Source organism: Heterodontus francisci, chromosome 18, assembly GCF_036365525.1.
Source record: "Heterodontus francisci isolate sHetFra1 chromosome 18, sHetFra1.hap1, whole genome shotgun sequence".
Lineage (NCBI taxonomy): Eukaryota > Metazoa > Chordata > Chondrichthyes > Heterodontiformes > Heterodontidae > Heterodontus > Heterodontus francisci.
In genome coordinates, this window is record NC_090388.1 from 12,630,117 (window position 1) to 12,644,507 (window position 14,391).

A 14,391-nucleotide genomic window follows, 5' to 3' on the forward strand; every position below is an offset into this window, starting at 1 on the left:
AGCCCAGAGTCCATTGGTCACTACCCTGCACCCCTCCTCCCCTCCAACCCCTAGGCAGAGACTGATTCCAACTATCATTGCCATTCCGCAGATCATTGACCATTCAGAATGCGCTTCATGGAACAGCAGCCCTATTGAATATGGAGGCTGGTAGGATGGAAAGTGAGGACAAGGGGAACGCTGTCATGGTTCTGGGAGGGAGGGGAAGGGGTGAAAGCAGAAGTGCAGGAAATGAGACAGACACAGTCGAGGGTTCTGTCAACCACTGTAGGGGGAATCCTCGGTTGAGGAAAAAGGAAGACATATCAGAAGTACTGGTATGGAAGATTAAAGATGCGATGGAGATGGAGAAACTTAGAGAATGAAATGGAGACATTACAGGAAGCGGGGTGTGAGGATTGTAGTCCGAGGAAGCTGTGGGACTCAGTGAGCTTATAATGAATATTTGTTGATAGTCTATCCGCAGAAATGAGGACAGAGAAGGCAAGGAAGGGAAGGGAAGAGTTGGAGATGGACCACATGAAGGTGAAAGAAGGGTGGAAATTGGAAGCAAAGTTGATGAAGTTTTTCAGTTGAGGGTGAGAGCAGGAAATGGCACCGATACAGTCATCAATGTACCAGTAAAAGAGGCAAGGGAGGAAGCCCGAGTAGGACTGGAACAAGAAATGTTCCACGTAACTCACAAAATGGCAGACATAACTAGGAGCAATGCGGGTATCCATAGCAACACCTTTTATTTGGAGGAAGTGAGTGTAGTTAAAGCAGAAGTTGTTGAATGTGAGAACAAGTTCAGCCAGGCGGAGGAGGGGGTTGGTGGTTGGAAACTGGTTGGGCCTTCATTCAAGGAAGAAGCGGACAGCCATCAGACTGTCCTGGTGGGGAATGAGTTGTAGAGAGATTGGACCTCCATGGTGAAGAGGAGATGGTTAGCGCCATGAAATTGGAAACTGTTAAAATGATGGAGGGCATTGGAAGAGTTACGGATGTAGGTGGGATGAGACTGGACCAAGGGAGGAAAAAAATCGAGTTGAGATGGGAAGAAACCAGTTCAATGGGGCAGGAACAGGCTGAAATGATAGGTCTGCCAGGGCAGTCGTGTTTGTGGACCTTGAGAAGGAGTTAGAAGCGGGCTACCTTGATGATCCATCTCGGCCTCCTCCTGAAGTCCCACTCCATCCTTGTCCCTGGCAACTGTCTCTGATGTAACCAGTTTGTTCGAAACCTTGGTGTCATATTTGACCCAGAGATGAGCTTCCGAATACATTTCACACCATCATGAAGGCTGCCTACCTCCACCTCCTTAACACCGCCCGGCTTTGCCCCTGTCGCAGTTCATCTGCTGCTGAAACTCTCATTCATGTCTTCTTGACCTCTAGACTTGTCAATTCCAACGCATTCCTGGCTGGTCTCCTACATTCTACCCTCCGTAAACTTGAGGTCATCCAAAACTCTACTGCCTGTATCCTAACTCGCACCAGGTCCCGTTCACCTTTAACCCCTATTCTCGCTGACCTACATTGGCTTCCAGTGAAGCAATGTCTTGATTTTAAGATTCTCATCCTTGTTTTCAGATCTCTCCATGGACTCGGCCCTCCCTATCTCTGTAATCTCCTCCAGCCTTACAACTCTCCGAGATATTTACGCTTCTCTAATTCTGGCCTTTTGAGCATCTCTGATTTTAATCGCTCCACCATTGGCAGCCGAGCCTTCAGTTGCCTTGGCCCTACACTCTGGAATTCCCTCCCTACACCTCTCCGCTTCTCTACCTCACTTTCCTTCTTTATGACGATCTTAAAACCTACCTCTTTGACCAAGCTTTTGGCCTTCTCACCTAATATTTCCTCCGTGAATGGTGGTGGACAATTAAACAACTAACAGGAGGAGGTGGCTGCACAAATATCCCCATCCTCAATGATGGGGGAGCCCAGCACATCAGTGCGAAAGATAAGACAAGCATTTGCAACAATCTTCAGCCAGAAGTACCGAGTTGATGATCCATCTCGGCCTCCTCCTGAGGTCCCCAGCATCACAGATGCCAGATTTCAGCCAATTCGATTCACTCCGTGTGACATCAAGAAACGACTGAAGGCACTGGATACTGCAAAGGCTATGGGTTCTGACAAGCTTCCGGCAATAGTACTGAAGACCGGTGCTCCAGAACTTGCCACACCCCTAGCCAAGCTGTTCCAGTACAGCTACAACACTGGCATCTACTCGGCAATGTGGAAAATTGCCCAGGTATGTCCTGAACACAAAAAGCAGGACATGTCCAACCTGGCCAATTACCACCCCATCAGTCTACTCTCAATCATCAGTAAAGTGATGGAAGGTAAAGTGATCAAGTGGCACTTGCTTAGCAATAACCTGCTCAGTGATGCTCAGTTTGGGTTCCGCCAGGGCCACTCAGCTCCTGACTTCATTACAGCCTTAGAGTCATACCTAGCACAAAGGAAGATGGTTGTGGTTGTTGGAGGTCAATAATCTCAGCTCAGGACATCACTGCAGGAGTTCCTTAGGGTAGTGTCCTAGGCCCAACCATCTTCAGCTGCTTCATCAATGACCTTCCTTCAATCATAAGTTCAGAAGTGGGGATGTTCGCTGACGATTGCATAATGTTTAGCACCATTCGCTACTCCTCAGATACTGAAGCAGTCCCTGTAGAAATGCAGCAAGACCTGGACAATATCCAGGCTTGGGCTGATAAGTGGCAAGTAACATTCACGCCACACAAGTGCCAGGCAATGACCATCTCCAACAAAAGAGAATCTAACCATCTCCCCTTAACATTCAATGGAATTACCATCGCTGAATCCCCAACCATCAACATCCTAGGGGCTACTATTGAATCAGAAACTGAACTGGAGTAGCCATATAAATACCATGGCTATAAGAGCAAGTCAGAGGCTAGGAATCCTGCGGCAAGCATCTCACCTCCTGACTCCCCAAAGCCTGTATACCATTTACAAGGCACAAGTCAGGAGTGTGATGAAATACTCTCCACTTGCCTGGATGGGTGCAGCTCCAACAACACTCAAGAAGCTCAACACCATCCAGGACAAAGCAGCCCACTTGATTGGCACCCCATATACAAACATTCACTCCCTCCACCACCGACACACAGTGGCAGCAGTGTGTACCATCTACAAGATGCACTGCGGCAACGCACCAAGGCGCCTTAGACAGCACCTTCCAAACCCACGACCTCTATCACCTAGAAGGACAAGGGCAGCAAATGCATGGGAACAGCACCGCTTGCAAATTCCCCTCCAAGTCACACACCATCCTGACTTGGAACTATATCGCCCTTCCTTCACTGTCGCTGGGTCAAAATCCTGGAACTCCCTTCTTAACAGTAGTGGGTGTATCTACCTCACATTGACTGCAGCGATTCAAGAAGGAAGCTCACCACCACTTTCTCAAGGGCAATTAGGGATGGCCAATAAATTTTGGCCTAGCCAGTGACGCCCATATCCCATGAATAAATAAAACAAAAGTGTGGCTTGGTGTCATTTTTTGTTTTATAATGTTCCCGTGAAGTGCCTTTGGGCATTTTATTACATTAAAGGCGCTATATAAAATATAAGTTGTTGTTATTTGGGGTTAGGGGACTATGAGGGTGGAAGCCGAGGGAAGATCTCCAAAGGAGATGAGGTCAGTGACAGACCTGGAGATGATGGCTTGATGTTTGGTGGTGGGGTCATGGTCCAGGGGAGGTGGGAGGAAGTGTTGGAAAGTTAGCATTCGGCCTCCACTCTGTAACATGGAGGGGATGTTATGTGCTAGGTTTGGCAGGGTAAATTGGAATGGTCCCAAACAGTAAACTATTTCTTTGGACTGACATCTACAAGTCAATCCTTTCTGGACTCAGGCCAAGTATCATATTAATGCCACAGAGTTCCATATCCCATCCAAATGATGGTAATTACACATAGCCTTGGGTCAATGAAAAGTATATTGCAGCATCAGCGACAAATCAGGAATATGTTGATAAACAGGGAAGGACAGGCAGCCAAGAGGATAGAGGAACACACTTCATTGTTTCATGTTCCAAAGCTACAAAAAAAGTGTTATTATCTCAACAATACTAAAAGTCTGAGATCAACTCCAAACTGCATGCCTTTCAGGCAGGCCCTAATTTAATCTAATCCACATGCAACGCACAACCTAATTCTTTCTTCTTGAGAAGCATGCAGGCATGTGCCATACCACTTACCATTGGGGCCAATTTCACTTTGTCTGTGCCTGGCCAGAGGAAAGAGGGGAATAGACCAGTAATACCAGGTTTCCATTCCCTTTACAATGCTGAGGTACGTGGCAACCACACTAATGAGATGCAGAGACATTATATGGTCTATTGGATCAGCCATGATCTAATTGAATGGTGGAACAGCCTGAATAGCCAGGAAGGCTCGACGCAGTACTGAGGAAATACTGCATAGTTGCAGCTGCTATCTTTTAGATTGTCTGCCTGTTTTTGTGGGTGTAACAAATCCCAAGATTGTTTTTTGAAGGACAGGGAGTTTTCCCAGTGTCATGGTCAACATTCATCCCTCAAACCACACCGCCAAAACCATCACTTGGTCATTCATCTCATTGCAGTTTGTGCGGCCTTGCTGCCTGTATATTGCCTGTATATGAGTGACTTCCCTTCAAAAATAATTGGCTCTTGGCATCCTTAAGACACTAAAGGAGCTCCATAATTGCAATTTTGTTCTTTAATTGATGCCAACTGCCAATAATATTCAATATTACCACAATTAGAACTGAAATGGACAGGTCAGACTGACTCAGTAGGAGGCGTGTTATAGGGTTCAAGTGGGAGCTGATTGCTGGATGACCACCTAACTTCAAAGTTAAAGTTTTGGTTCTTACATATTGAATCCATTGAAAATGAATCCCTGTCAGAATGTTATGTGATTGATTTTAATCCATTGGTCTATAGACTACACTCATTGTATAATAATTGAAATCTTCTTTGCTTAGTCAGCCAGCATTAAGTTTGAGTGTGTCTCATAATTATCAGTAGGTTACAAAAATGCCACACGTTGATTTCTCTTTGACAGTACTACACAGGTTGCTGTTCGCTCAGTTCACCCTCTGTAATTTAGTCTAATTTCACCGCCGAATTTAAATAATTCATGTTATACACCATTATATATTTCCATATACAAAACCCTTCAGTGAAAATTACTCATTGTCTTATCTCCAATATTAGCATAAACAACAGCAAAATGATCCAAAGTTATTAACTTTGCAAACCTTCAAATTCATTCAAGTTATAAAATCAAAACATTCCTGAGAGGCTATATTCATCAGGAAAGATCAAACAGGCTGGGGCTCTTTAAGTGAAGGCTGAGGGATGGCCTGATAGATGTTTGTAAGAATGTGAAATATTTGATAGAGTAGACATAGACATGATTTGACTTGTCTGGGAAACCAGAACTAGGATCCATGCAAGGAAGATATTCACCAGTAAGTCCAATAGGGAATTCATGAGAAACTTATTTTCCCAGGAATAGTTGAGGTGAATGGCATTTAAGAGGAAGCCAGATAAACAGATGGAGGGAGAAAGGAATAGAGAGATATGTTGTTAGATGACGAAGGGTGGGAGGAGGCTCATGAGGAGCATAAACACTGGTATGGATCAGTTGTGCCGAATGGCCTGTTTCTATGCTCTATATTCTATGTAATTCCATGTAACAAATAACCTATCACAAAGGCAGACTACTGAAGATGCTGGAAATATGACAGTGACAGATGCCATGTTTGCCAGGGTCAGGATTGATGTGCACTTTGCAGCAGTTGAAACTAGGCAGAGTAAGTGGGTGCTCCAGGTTTGTGACTCTGGCTGGCTGGCTTGCCGCGGGTGCAGGGAGTTATCAACTTCATATGCTGAAGATGCACTTTAGATGCCTGGATGGGTCTGGGGGTGTCTTTCAGTACTACCAGCCTGGGTATTCAGAAGATAGTGGTGTGCTGTGCCTTGCACGACATAGTGCAGCCTAACAAAAATCTTGAAAGTTTTAATTGTCGCCCAGTCTCAACAGTGTTTTGGTGAGATTGTCACCTCATTAAAATTTCTCATTGTCATCTCCCTTTCCCCTTGCACCATCACCCTTTTTGTCATTAATCACTCCTGCCCTCTACCCTATCGCAGATCTCTTCCATTTGGTCTTTTCTGTGCTACTCTTCCTTGGTTCTATATTTGCTTAAATGCTGTCCATCTCTAACATCTTCCAGCTCTAAGGAAAGGTCGTATGCCTGAGACGTGGCTCTCCCTCCACAGAGGTGCCTGACCAAATATACGATCACAGTTGCCATGCTGAGGAATAAGTAAGCAATAAAGTTGCAGATAACCAGCTTGATTATTATAACTCACCATGTTGCTTGCACCCTTTGACTACAAGTAGCTTTTATTATATAAGCATTCACAGCTGGCTATAACTTAGCAGGCTTAGCAATTGCTGTCCCCATTTTAAACTTAATGAATGGATTGCTGACTTCTCCTTCAAAACTGAGTTCCTTTTTGAAGATGAATTTCCTTTTGTAAGCCAATGACACAGTTTGAATTTTAAATTATTTGAAATTGCACTAACAAGCACACTGATAACCATGGAAATACATTCATTATCATAAATGCCAGGGTAAATTCATTGACGTGATCTTCCGGATTGGTTTTGATCGCCTGAGGGGGTCAGAGAGGGTCTTTCATTATTGGCTCCGTGTTCCTCTCTAGTTTCTCACCTCTCCCTGGAGATTATATGACTGGGGGCGGGAAAAGGATGGGGGTGGTAGAAGGATGGGGGTGGTAGGAAGTGTCTGCTCATGATTCTCCAACCAGTGTGGGGCAGGCTTTTTGAACCAGTTGTTTTTTTTTCCCCACTGGTGATTTTTGTAGGATGGTCATTTCCTGCCCTCCCCAGTGGACAGCTATGCTTGAAGGAAGCATGGGTTGGAGAATTGGCAGTATTGTACCCTTATCTCCGATCTGCCCTTCCTTTGAGCACAATGTCATACTGGAAATTGTAGGATCTCTCGGAAATATCAATAGATTTTCATCAAACGTTTGAACTCAAAGAGAATCACGAAGAAAAACCAAATGAACGGAAATTATTTTTCCAAGCCTGTTTGCTTGTACCAATACAGTTTAATATCCGGGAAGTTCAATGCTGGAACAATGCATGATTCCACTTTTATTGAAAAATGGGAGAAATGGCCACTTATTATTATCATTTATGGATGGCGAAGGGAATCCTTCTGTGTCATAAATCCGACTTTGGATACACCATTTTTGTGAAAAATGTTGGAATGCCAAATCCCAAATACCCAACCAGGCTCTGCACATACCAGAATGGAGAAACATGAGCAGATTTTCAGTGGTTATTGCATGGAATTTTGCAGGATAAGCCCTTTTGGCCCAACTGATTATGTCAGTGTTTATGCTCCACATGAACCTGCCCTCACCTTATTTTAAAAAAAGAGAAGACTGATAGATGTCTTTAAGATTATGGAAGGGTTTGATAGGGTAGACATGAAGAAGATGTTTCCACTTGTGGGCAAGGCCAGAAAAAGGGACCTCAAATATAAGATAGTCACTAATAAATCCAATAAGGAATTCAGGAGAAACTTCTTTACCCAGAAGATGGTTAGAATATGGAACTTGCTACCACATGAAGTAGTTGAAACAAATAGAATAGATGCATTTAAGGGGAAGCTAGATAAGAAAAGAAGGATTAGTTAGGTGAAGAAGGATGAGAGGCTACTTGTGTGGCGAATGTACACTGGGTCTGTTGGGTCAAATGACCTGTTTCTGCACTGCAAATAAACACTTTTTAATACTTCATGTAACCCCACCAACATATCCTTCTAATCCTTTCTCCCTCATATACGTATCTAGCTTCCCGCTAAATGCATCTATGCTATTTGCCTCAACCACTCCTTCTGGCAGTGAGGTCCACATTCTAACCACTCCCTGAGTAAAGAAGTTATCTTAAATTAATGCAGAACCTTGGTTAGACCACACTTATAGAGCAGTGTGCATGGTTCTGATCTCGATATTACAAAAAGAATATAGAAGCACTGCAGAAAGATCATAACAGATTAACAAAGAAGATACCAGAACTGAGAGGGGACAACTATTAGGAAAGGCTGAACAGGCTGGGGCTCTTTTCTTTTTTTTTATTCATTCATGGGATGTGGGCGACGCTGGCCAGGCCAGCATTTATTGCCTATGCCTAATTGCCCTTGAGAAGGTGGTGGTGAGCTGCCTTCTTGAACCGCTGCAGTCCATGTGAGGTAGGTATACCCACAGTGCTGTTAGGAAGGGAGTTCCAGGATTTTGACCCAGCGACAGTGAAGGAACGGCGGTATAGTTCCAAGTCAGGATGGTGTGTGACTTGGAGGGGAACTTGCAGGTGGTGGTGTTCCCGTGTATTTGCTGCCCTTGTCCTTCTAGTTGGTAGAGGTCGTGGGTTTGGGAGGTGCTGCCTAAGGAGCCTTGGTGCATTGCTGCAGTGCATCTTGTAGATGGTACACACTGCTGCCACTGTGCATCGGTGGTGGAGGGAGTGAATGTTTGTAGATGGGGTGCCAATCAAGTGGGCTGCTTTGTCCTGGATGGTGTCGAGCTTCTTGAGTGTTGTTGGAGCTGCACCCATCCAGGCAAGTGGAGAGTATTCCATCACACTCCTGACCTGTGCCTTGTAGATGGTGGACAGGCTTTGGGGAGTCAGGAGGTGAGTTACTTGCCTCAGGATTCTTAGCCTCTGACCTGCTCTTGTAGCCACGGTATTTATATGGCTACTCGAGTTCAGTTTCTGGTCAATGGTAGCCCCTAGGATGTTGATAGTGGGGGACTCAGCGATGGTAATGCTGTTGAATGTTAAGGGGAGATGGTTAGATTCTCTCTTATTGCCTGGCACTTGTGTGGCACGAATGTTACCTGCCACTTATCAGCCCAAGCCTAGATATTGTCCAGGTCTTGTTGCATTGCTACACGGACTGCTTCAGTATATGAGGAGTCACGAATGGTGCTGAACATTGTCCAATCATCAGCGAACATCCCCACTTCTGTCCTTATGATTGAAGGAAGGTCATTGATGAAGCAGCTGAAGATGGTTGGGCCTAGGACACTACCCTGAGGAACTCCTGCAGCGATGTCCTGGAGCTCAGATGTCTTTTCTCTAGAAAAGACAAGACTGACAGGTGACCAGAGGTATTTAAAATTATGAAGGGGTTTGATAGTAAAAGAGGAACATGCAAAAAAATGTTAATCATTCGGCCAGACTGAGTAAGGATGGCAGGTTCCATTTCCTAATGGGCATTCGTGAACCAATTAGGTTTCTACGAAAATTTGCCATCTTCATGGTCACTTTTACTGGTACCAACTTTTATTGTTCAAAGAATGAACTCAAATTCTGAGATTTGAATTCATGTTCTGTCGATTGTTGATCGTCTAAGCCTCTGGGTTACTAGTCTATTAGAACAACCATAACACTACCCCAGTAGGTGCATACCAGATTTTACATACGATTCCCGCTATATCTTCAGTCCATGAGTTAGCAGAAAACGTTGCACAGTAAACCAACTTTATACAGATTAAAGCAACAAGTCACACTGATTGGCACATAGAAATTCAAAATTCTGAATGATTCAGACCCCAACTGTATTTTAACTCTGGGCAGCCTCTTACAAAGCCCAATGTTATCTGGGTGTGAAGGAGCAGCCGTTCCAGAAAAGGGCCAATTACAGGAAGGTCAGAAGTGATCGGTCGGGCCCCACAAGGAAACTTATGTTCCTGGACATCCCGTCCCGATTGCAATCACCTATTCCACCACCGCCACATTCCCACCCGCTGACTCCCAGAACACAACTGACCTAATCACTGGGGAGCACTCACACCTGCTGCACTCACCCAATTCCCATCCCGTATTATAAAAAGGAGAAGAAGTACTGGAGAAAGTGCAAAAGAGATTAACAAAAATGATACCAGAACTAAGAGGGCACTCCACAGGCGAATTAAGAAAACTTTTAAGATTGATATTGGTTAGGAGGCTCATTAACCATCTCAGAAACATTAAAGGGTCAGATATTGGCCTGAGGTCATTGACGTCAGGTTTAGGTGGGAGTCAGGCCTGGCCTATTTAAATGAAGCCAGGGAGTTATAATGGCCTCAGGTGCATCAGGTCAGTAAGTCTACATTGACTTCAGTAAGGCTTTTGATAAGGTCCCCCATGGGAGATTGGTTAATTAGGTAACAGCCCATGGGACCCAGGGCAATTTGGCAAATTGGATCCAAAATTGGCTAGTGGCAGGAGGCAGAGGGTGATGGTCGAGGGTTGTTTTTGTGATTGGAAGCCTGTGACCACTGGTGTACCTCAGGGATCAGTGCTGGGACCTTTGCTGTTTGTAGTGTACAATTAATGATTTAGACATGAATATAGGAGGTAAGATCATTACGTTCACAGATGACACAAAAAGTGGTGGTGTCGTAAATAAGGCGGAAAGCCTTATATTACAGGACGATATAGATGGGCTGGTAAGATGGGCAGAGCAGTGGCAAATGGAATTTAATCCTGAGAAGTGTGAGGTGATGCATTTTGGGAGGACTAACAAGGCAAGGGAATATACAATGGATGGTAAGACCCTAGGAAGTACAGAAGGTCAGAGGGACCTTGGTGCATTTGTCCATAGATCACTGAAGGCAGCAGCACAGGTAGATAAGGTGGTTAGGAAGGCTTATGGGATACTTGCCTTTATTAGCTGAGGCATAGAATATAAGAGCAGGGAGGTTATGATGGAGCTGTATAAAATGCTAGTTAGGCCACAGCCAGAGTACTGTGTACAGTTCTGGTCGCCACACTATAGGAAGGATGTGATTGCACTGGAGAGGGTGCAGAGGAGATTCATCAGGATGTTGCCTGGGCTGGAGCATTTCAGCTATGAAGAGAGACTGGATAAGTTAGGATTGTTTTCCTTACAGCAGAGAAGGCTGAGGGGGGACCTGATTGAGGTATACAAAATTATGAAGGGCATAGACAGGGTAGATAGGAAGAAACTTTTTCCCTTAGTGGAGGTGTCAATAACCAGGGGGCATAGACCTAAGTTAAGGGGCAGGAGGTTTAGAGGGGATTTGAGGAAAATGTTTTTCACCCAGAGGGTGGTTGGAATCTGGAACACACTACCTGAAGCGGTGGTAGAGGCAGGAACCCTCACAGCATTTAAGAAGTATTTAGATGAGCACTTGAAACACCATAGCTTACAGGGCTGCGGGCCAAGTGCTGGAAAAGGGGATTATATATATAGGTTTGATGGCCGGCACGGACACGGTGGGTCGAAGGGCCTGTTTCTGTGCTGTACGTCTCTATGACTCTAAGTCAGGTTCGGCCCAGCTCTCACCCCTCGTTAAAACTGAGTGCAGAGAAAGTATCACTGAGCAGCAGCTTTAGGTTTGAGGAGGGTCAGGGGAATGCCTCACTTACCTTCTCACCGCAGGTTTAAACAAAAAACATACATAACCTGACAAAGTTCTTGTATTGCTGCCAATCATTGGCTATCTTTGATATTATCTGGGCTCTCTGACAATAGATTTGATACTTTGACTATAGATACCTTGAAATCTTGGAATTCTTGAAGAATGAGTTTGCATATTTTCCCATTATAAAAATAAATATACCACGTTTTACAAATAACACAGTTTTTTTAAATGCACGGTGAGTGTTACTTGGCTCAGTGCTAGTGCTCTTATGTCTGACTCAGACAGTTGTGGGTTCAAGCACTACTCCAGGACTTTTGCCCATTATCTGCCCTGACACTTCACCGAGTACATGCTCAGATGTACCGTATTTTGGGTGAGCTGTAAAATCAAGATGTTGTCTGCCTGGTCAGGTGGATTTAAAATATCCAATAGCACTTTGACTAAATACCTTCTCCCCCCACGCCCTCCCCCCACCCCACTCCCCTACACCCCCCCCCCAACCCCGCTTCCCCATCTCCCCAAATCCACCCCCCAAAATCACATGCTGCAGCCAGGTAAACTCCTGGGAGCGGCAAACCCAGGGCCAATAAGGGAAAAAGCAATTTAAAAAATTTCTCTCTGACCACCACTGTGCCCCCCCCCCCCCCTCCACTCAGTCCAGGAGCTCACATCTAAGTGTTATCTATAAGGACACTTACCTTGCATATGATACAAAATCCGTCCCAGTCAGGAACCAGCCCAGCTCCCTCTCATAGGTATAGAGAGTCAGCACCCAACACACCAGCCAGCAAGATATTCCAGAGGCTCAGTAACCTCATAGAAAAGAAGAAGCACCTAACATCCAATCTATTCCCATTCTTCATAATTTAAACTCATGTCCACTGGACCCCCCGCCCCATCTGTTATACTGGAATAATTTATCAATAGGCATGTTATCCAGCCCTATAATTGTTTTATAGACCTCTATTAGGTCACCTCTAAAGTCTACCAACTGCAGGCTATCAACAGCTCATCAGTTTATCTCTGTTTGCAGGAAACAGAAGTCCGAGAATGGAATGGCATGAAGCTGGTGGGGGATCTTCCAGTTATAAGCGTAAGCCAAATGGAAGAATCAGCTCTGAATCTCTCGAGGAGTTTAGGTTGGAAGAACCAAGATAGTTTCACCAATCTCCAAGTTAGTACCAATCATGGTTCATTATCCTTTCAATATGTCAAAACAAAAAGAATAAATGTATTCCTGTTCCAAACTCGCACTATACCTTTATGAAGTAAAGAGCTAATTTCCCTGACCCTGGCCCTCACAAAATGCTCATTTCACCAGATGCAATGATTAGGAAAAATGAACAGAGTCCTGCTTCACTGAGCCACTGCTCATTTTACATTGCCCTGAATTCCTGGGGTTTTTGTAAGGGGAAACCTTTCTGCTAGCCCACTGCAGTTTTGGAAATAAGGCTAGAGGAAATATCCTCATTTTCCTGGTTTGTTGTTGGCTGTGTGTCCCAGCACAGTGATGCCACCACAGTGTTGTGGGCCTACACAAGGATGCCAGCGAGACTCAGGCTACAGGCCTGCAACTGGAGCTGAGACTTTGTTTGCTCATATTCTAACTCGCACTAAGTCCTGTTTACCTATCACTCCTGTGCTCGCTGACCTGCCTTGGCTCCTGGTCTGACAACACCTCAATATTAAATATACACCTCATCCTTGTCATCAAATCCTTCCATGGCCTCACCCCTCCCTATCTCTGTAATCTCCTCCAGCCCTACAACCCTCCAAAATCTCTGCAGTCCTCCAATTCTGAACTCCTGCACAACCCTGATTTTAATCGCTCCACCATTGGCAGCCAGGCCTTCAGCTGCCTAAACCCTAAGCACTGGAATTTCCTTCCTAAACCTCTCCACCTCTCTATCCTTTAAGACGCTTCTCGAAACCTACCTCTTTGACCAAGTTTTTGGTCGCCTGTCCTAATATCTTAAGTGGTTCAGTATCAAATTCAGTTTGATAATGCTCCTGTGAAGTACCGTGGGATGTTTTATGATTTTAAAAGTGCATAAATGCATGTTGTTGTTGTTAACACTCCCATCCTCACCACCACCACCCTTCTGATGTCCATAAGTAACTGGGATCATTAGGTGCTCCTTCGGCCATACATTTCCCAGCCCTTGCAGACCTGCAGCAGGACAGGAAACCCCAGCACTCTTGTGCTTGGGCACACACTGGGGCAGAGGGAGTGGCAGGAAAATCCACACTTGAATATAGAAGGCTGCAAAGTCACTTCTCAGATGCTCCCATCTCAGGAGGGTTTACAGCCATGATGCCTCTTCCTCGGGAGATTCTGGTCATTGATCTGAAACATTAACCCAACATTCCTTCAGCCCTATCATGATGCCCCTTCAAACCGAAAGAGATTTTGTCATATTATTCCCTTCGACGTGACATAAGGTTTAAGGTCCACGCAACTGCTTTGAGCTGCTAACTGATCTAGTTTGCGTAGATGCTAACTTCACCACCACGATTCATTCTGTATTTAGCATGAATTACAAGTGTTTTCTGTCCTCTAAAGTTCTGCAAAGTCTCCTGCTGCAGAATGAGCATGCATACTTCAGTCCTATCCACAAAATAAGAAACAGACCTCACCCAAGGCTTGATTTATTCCAGACTATTGGACAGATGACGTGTAATTAAAAGAAGCTGAACCAGAAATCTAAGGATCTTATAAATGCAGTGAGGGTGTATTTTGTTCTCTTAATGTCTCCACAGAAATTGTAGCATAAACTATCAATGATTTCTGTTGCAAATACTTCTAATTCTCTCCTTTCTTCAAGCTTTGAGTTTTGAACAGAATCCTTCTACTCCTTTCTTGGCAGCCATGCAGATCTTGGCTCTTGGCCACATTTTGTTATGGGTTCAGGGGT